Genomic DNA, 6399 nt, shown 5'->3' with positions numbered 1-6399 from the left:
GAGTATGAGACAGGAGCGGCTATGGCCTTCAAGAACACAATACACCACGGCTCTCTTTCTAAAGCTCTCTTGGCACTGACCTTCCCAAGAAATAGGTGATGTGTGGGAGTGGGAGGAGGCAAGGGTTCCATCACCAACACAGCGGGGACAGGGAGGCATTGAAGAGGCCCGAGTTTTGGGAGAAACTGAAAGAGGTAAGTCTGCTTTGTACTGCCCCACCCTTCCCATCAAGGCCCCATTACAAACACTTTCCTCTTCCCAGTTCCTTCTGAGCCACAAGTAGGGAAGCTAGTTGGCTGTGTTTCCTCCTGGTCTTCTGGGCCCTCCTTGGTCTGAGAGTTTCTTACCCATTTTTGCGAGTTGTTTTAAGGCGACATAATAGGTCTGGTTAACTGCAGTCTGGAGAAACTTTCAGAGGACTATGGAATCCCCACTCATCTCTCTACCCAGTAAGGAACACAACCAGTACCTGTAGCAGGAAAGCATCTCTAGTCTGTGGCTCAGAGGCAGATTCTCTACCTCCAAGCCAAATACAAATAATTGTTAACGTTTTTATGCACTGGGAAGTTCTATGCACTGGTATTCAGTACTTTGCATAAAGTAATCCATCTTCATAACAACCCTATGATATCTGTATTACAGATAAGAAAAGTGAGGGACAGTGATGCTGAAAGTTTCTCAAGGTTATACCATCACAGCTAGGAAGCAGGGGAACCAGGTAGTCTGGCCTCAGTACCCATGTTCTTAACCTGCCCACAATTCCAGGCATAGCTGGCGATACAGCCAATGGCCTCTGTCTAAAGTACACCTCACAGAAACAGCTGCTGTGTGGTCCAGCACCTCCCCTTTCTACCTACTGGGAATAGGCATATGCAAGTAGCCAGGCCGACAGCCATGTCACAGGATTTTTTTTTACCATCTGCACAATTCAACCCATTCACTCACAGGGTTCCCATACTCTCCTCCCTGGAGTTTCCCATGGAGGTCCGTCCAGCTCAGAGACAGCTTAATGACATCTCAGAAGTCCCTTCTCCTTTCTCCAGGCTCAGGGAAGCAAAGCATTGGGACAGGAAAAGGCATAAAAGCTGGGCCTCTGTGGACACACAAATGACAAGATTTCCCTACCCTCCCTCTGGCTGAGTCCTGACTGGAACTTCAAACCCTCAGAACCCTCCTACCAACCGCCACATGTTTCCAGGGCTGGCTGGAGCCTTGGTTCAGCCACACTCCCACCCACCCTGGCCTGCATTGGCTCTAGTGCACTCTCTTTTATCTCTAGGGAAAGCCATCCCCCCCCAGGGAAACAGCAGCTGCTACATTTGCTAAACATGGAGCAATGTGGTCTCTGTCCCACCCCACCCAAAGAGTTACTTGAAGTTTGACATCGCTAAACCTGTTCCCTCATCTGTAAAAATCTAGAAAATGGTCTCTTTTCTGTCTGCCTCCTAGGCTGATAGTTGAATGAAGATATAATGAGTTGGATAAGAGGATAGAGCTCTATACACTGCAAGGCACTGAGAGAGCAGCATGGATTTCTGGCCCCATCTGAAGGCCATGTGTCTATCATTTTCCTACCCACCCACAGGCAGGGCTGGGGGTGTGGCCATGGCCTCTGTCCACAGTGCTGAAGTCACAGCCAATCAAGCTGGTAATCTTCAGTCCCTCTCTCTCTCTCTTTTTTTTCCCTTTTGTAGTGTACTAATTTATTTATAAATAAATTTACAGTCTTACATTTTAACATTTATCAAAAACAAAAATAGAGAACACTTCACAAATTTGTGTGTCATCCTTACACAGGGGCCATGCTAATCTCTGCATCGTCTCAATTTTAGTATATGTGCTGCCAAAGAGAGCACTTCAGTTCATCCTTGTCCTACCTTTATGTAGGCATCAAGGTGAGATTTCCAAGCCCAGGGATTGCCCCGAAACTCAAAACATATTGCCAAAATGGTTTTTATTTCATTTATTTCAAGTACCTCTGTTTTTAGAGTAAATATAACACTCCTTTCAAAATTATAACCGGTACAAATGGGTCAGATGTAATTTGGAGGCTCAGAGAGAAAAGATATTGCAGTCTGCATTGGTTTGGGTGAACAGTATGAAGTGGCTACAAAAAGACTGATATAACATGAGGCCACATGGAACAAAGTTCTGAGTCAGAGGAGAGAGCAGGCTGGCCTATTTGTACACTGCACTGGCATGGGGGGGGGGGGGGGGCGGGGATCTAAAAGCTAAATCAGGCTGCACAAACTGAAGCCCAGGCAGGGGAGCATAATCTTAGTGCCTGGAGTGGAGCAAAGCAGAAGAGGAACCCAGGAAGGCCTGAGGGGTGTTCAGCCTGGAGAAGAGTGGATGTGAGGGATGCAGAGGCTGATGATACCTGGCAGTTGGGACTTATAAGGGCAACGTGACCTTGAGCTAAGGTCTAAGAGCTAAGACCAAAAATGGAGTAGAGGCAGATTTCTGCTCAATGGGACTAAAAGCTAACTGTATATCAAGGAAGGCAATGAAGCTATAAGCATATCAAAGAAGTGTTGAGCTGGGGAGGGTGCCTCACCAGGTATTCAGTACTCTTGAGACCTATGAGGCCAATAAATGGTTAAGTATCTTCTGGTGAGAGCCCAGCTGAGCTGTAGGGAGATCCATGCTTGTACAAACCTACATGACCCCCAAAGCATCAGCATAAGTTGGGGACTTTAATTTATTTAGTTCAACCTTTTAGACCAACTGTTGTGCCTACAGCTCAGGGTCCTGACCTGAGATAAATGATCAAAAGTTCTGGGAACCTTGCCTCCAGGGCCTGATGTTGCACGCCCTCTGCTGGTCATTCCTTGCATTGTCCTCTCACCCAAGGCAAGACACAACCCCTTGAACTTTATGGTACTGGTCAGTGTAGGTTTAGAACATGCAAGGAGATGCCAGGCAAGTACCAGGGAGTTAATGGCTGGTCATTGTTCAATCAGAGTACAGGATCAGAACTGAATCCTCAGATGAATTCGAAAATCTATCTAGATAAGGGCTCATCCAAGTCTAGGAAGAGAGCTGAGACTGAGACAGGGTTTGGCATACTGTCTGGTTCAGGATTAAGACGAAGGCCAGAATTAGGACTCAGTGTGGGACTGAAGTCTAGACTCAGGCGTCAGCATGAGGTATGTGTCCAGGTGAGATGCTATGAGTCTGACCTCAGGAAGAAGTCGGTCTGCATCCCAGGTAATGGGATCAATGTAGCATTCCTGTTCCAGGTGGAAGCATCCGGTGATAAGCACGAGCTCTGGAAAATGCAAGCACAGATATTGCCAGGGGATAAATATAAGGTATGGGGGAACAGAATGAGGTAGTCACTAATCTCTAAAGACCCCTTATAACTTAAAGATAGTAATGGGCAGGCGAGAGCCCCCTTTCTCCTCACAAGGTAAATCTCCGTTTCTAGTTCCTGTTAAAGCCCCTGACCAGCCCTAGTCCTGTCACATACAAATCATGAGTACAATCTGGGGACAGGAGAAGTCAAAGGGCTAGTCCTGTCACGGCAGAGAGCTGGCAGCTGTGGGGGTAGTCTTCTTTTCTCCCAGGGTTCTGTTTCTACTGGCAACAGTGCCTGGCAGCCTCCCACACCCAGACCTTAGCAACCAAGGGAGCCCCTGGCAACTGCTGCCATGGTAACAAGACAGAGAACTGAGCATGGGATGGAGGGGGAGCACTTCCTCTGAAGCTTTTAGGGTATGTGCAAGATAGGGGGTCCCCCCTCCCATACACAGTCTGGGGCGGAACATGTGCTCCTGTCTACCTCCCCATTGGCACCCACCCCCACCTGTGCCCCCACGTTTCCGGTTCCTTCAGGGTGAGGAAACGAGGGACACCAAGGATTATGACATCCCCACAGGCAGGGAGGGTAAATGGAGTGTTTGGAACTGACAAGATCACAGACGCATGCAGACTCAATGTCAGTGTGTCAACAGCCATGACACCTCACTTCATCCACTCTTTGTCTTCTAGACACAGGCTTACACAGTCATTTAATCACACGTGCACACTAACACACGTGCACACTAACACCCACATCAAAGAACACAGAATCAGGATCACTACCACACAAAACTAATCACACACACACACATACACACTCTTACTCACACGTCACATTATAGATATAACAGTACAAATAATTCCAAATTAGACAACCATTCACAAATGCACTCACACACCCAGATATCTGTGAACCTTCAGGCTAGCAGTTAATTTTGTGAGGATTAACTGTATTCCAGGCTCAGAACTAGGTGCATCATGTGTTACCTTAATTAACCCTCACAATAATCCTCTGAGGTACTGCTGTTGTCCATCCCCATTTTACAAAGAAGGAAATGAGGCACAGATGTAGCAAGTAACCTCATGAGGTTGACCATCAGTCTCCAGAGCTTCCATTTTCCTACCCTAGGCCTCACCCTGATTCCTCACACAACACGCTGGACACACCAGGGGCAATGGGACAGAGGGCAGCGATAGGGAACCCAGCAGACAACAGAGTCTGTGCCACCAACACCAGGAAGCACCGCCCTGAACCCTCAGAGTGCTCAGCCTACACGTCAGCATTCACAAGGACCAGGTGAAGGGCGGGTGGCGACATTTTCTGCCTCCGTGTTGGCACAGGCAAGGCTGGAGGAGGCAAATACACAACTGGAACAGGAGAAAACAGCCACTCACCAACCAGGCCCCCAGGAGTCGGAACTTAGGGGAGTGAGAGCCTCCAGATCTAAGGAGACTGCACCAGTCCTGGCTCCCTTACCCTATTTTGCCCATCTCCATGTCACACTATCCCATTCCCTCTTCACCCCACCTCCCCTCCCCGCCTCACTCTTCCTCACTCCATCTCTCCCACCCCTTTGCTGCTCACCCCATCTCCCCTCCCTTCTATTCCTTGTTCCCCACTTCCCCTTCTCACCTTCTCATCTTCAACCGTATCTCCCCTCCCCACCTTTCCTCACCCCACACACCCTGTCTTCCTGTCCTTCTCTCCTTATCCCCCAAACCCACCTCCTCTGCATCCCCCCACTTCCTTCCCTTTCTTGAGACCTCACACTTCTTCACCTGGATACCCACAGTGAGCACAGAAAGAAGACAGGGGGTGGAGACTGTGCAGTACCCCTAGGCTGCTCTGCTCTGTAGCCTAGGTACTGATGCTCTATACGCCTCAGCTTCCAGCTCTATCCAGTTTGCACGACCTCATGGGTGTCCAAACTCTGTCTCTGAAAAAAAATGGCCAAGAAAGAGAGGTGAGAGCGTCTACCCTGGCCCTTCCTTTGTCCTCAAACCCTCCAAGAATTCCTTCTCCCTCTTCACCCAGAGGTTACCTCCTCCCATCCCCCCCGCCCCCCACCCCCCCACCTCCACCCGCTTCTCGGTAGCACAGATGGGCCTGGGAGACAGTGACGTGGGCGCCAGGCACCGTGTCTGCTCAAGCGTCGGCTTCCGCTGGTGACCGCCCCCGCAGCCCTGCCTGCTCTGAACAGCGGGGACACCGGGTTGAGATTTAATGGGGGAAGGGGGGTGGGGTGGGACTGAAATGTAAGATTCTGAGGGTGTTAATAAAGGAGATCATGTGGAGCTCAGATGAAGGGCTAAGGCGGGGGGTGAGGATGGGAGAGATCATAGGAGCAGAAAGAATTAAGAATAGGATAAGCCGGAAGATCTTGAGGGGGAAGACTAGAGATCATATGGGGTCAAGAAGAGGGAAAAGTAAAGGATTTGGGGTGTAGCATGTAGGAATTCAAAGGGAAGGTGGGATGAAAGATCAGAGAGAGAAGTTTAATGGAGACGGTGGGCTGCTCATGCAGGAAGCAGCTAGGATGTGGGGATTATGGAGAAGGAAAAGGGGACTCAGAAGGGGAATTGGAGAGGCGCTACACGTGGGGAGAACCCCCAGATGACAAGGGAGAGCAGAGGGCACTTAAACTCTGCGTTGTCTCCGGGGCCTGCTTTGAAAGGTCACGTCAGGTAAAGCTAAATCAGGTCAGGTCAAAGACAGATCACGGTTGGATAAATTAAAAAACAAAAACAAAAACAAAAAAACAGGTTAAGAAGGGGTGACCTTTTGACTCTCCTCCAGAGACTACACCTCCCAGAGTGCACTCTTCTCTCTCCTACCCTCCTAAATGGGGAGAGGGAAAGTGCCCGGAGGCACCGCCAGCTGGTGGGCGCCCTTTTCCTTTAAGGCTACCTTTGGCATTGCACGGGTTCCAGAAGGTTCTCCCGGGATTCCAGCTGTGGCCAGCACGCCCCAAACCGGAGATGGGACTAATATAGGGGCGCACCCCCCCTCGGCCTGAGCCCCCACAGACCAACCAATAAGATCAAAGGGCGCGCGGGGCGGCCACCCTCTGGCCCCTTCGCCAATGACGGGGAGGG

General features: G+C 49.9%; 1 long non-coding RNA gene across 1 annotated transcript; it reads right to left on the bottom strand.

Annotated features, from left to right (window-relative positions):
* Positions 1–2252: 2252 nt before the first annotated feature.
* On the bottom strand, positions 2253–6257 carry LOC311629767. The gene is made up of 3 exons (XR_014796253.1): positions 6212–6257; positions 5095–5240; positions 2253–3271 (listed from the first exon to the last, which is right to left on the bottom strand). It is a non-coding gene; the product is annotated as an uncharacterized lncRNA (long non-coding RNA).
* Between the last annotated feature and the right edge of the window lie 142 nt (positions 6258–6399).

This window comes from Pipistrellus hanaki, assembly GCF_964339955.1.
Source record: "Pipistrellus hanaki genome assembly, chromosome: 11".
NCBI lineage: Eukaryota > Metazoa > Chordata > Mammalia > Chiroptera > Vespertilionidae > Pipistrellus > Pipistrellus hanaki.
Note: the sequence above shows the minus strand (reverse complement) of the source record. Positions and strands in the feature narration are given on the sequence as shown.